The 218-nt window shown below is 64.7% G+C and overlaps 1 protein-coding gene across 4 annotated transcripts in view; it reads left to right on the top strand.

The window, feature by feature from the left end:
* The window catches only part of CLDND1 (claudin domain containing 1), a 10,708-nt gene that overhangs the window by 1,978 nt on the left and 8,512 nt on the right, over positions 1 to 218 (top strand). The window lies entirely within an intron of this gene.

The following is a 218-nucleotide window of genomic DNA, read 5'->3' as shown; positions in this document are numbered from 1 at the left end:
GTCTGGCCTGGGAGGAGCGCCCTCCCGGTGCCGGGACCTCATTTTAAGGTCATTTGCGAGCACGAGGATGACAGAGGGTTCAAAGGAATGGACCCCAACCCGCCTCCTGGGGTTGCCATGCATGACTGTTATTGCCCTGATCGCCCCGAGTCACCCCCCAGCCTCCTGGCGCGGCCCCGCCGTCCGCGAGCCCGTGTCCGAGCTGCTCTGTAAGACGT

This window comes from Myotis brandtii, unplaced genomic scaffold (genome assembly GCF_000412655.1).
Source record: "Myotis brandtii unplaced genomic scaffold, ASM41265v1 scaffold257, whole genome shotgun sequence".
In the NCBI taxonomy this organism is placed as follows: Eukaryota; Metazoa; Chordata; class Mammalia; order Chiroptera; family Vespertilionidae; genus Myotis; species Myotis brandtii.
Note: the sequence above shows the minus strand (reverse complement) of the source record. Positions and strands in the feature narration are given on the sequence as shown.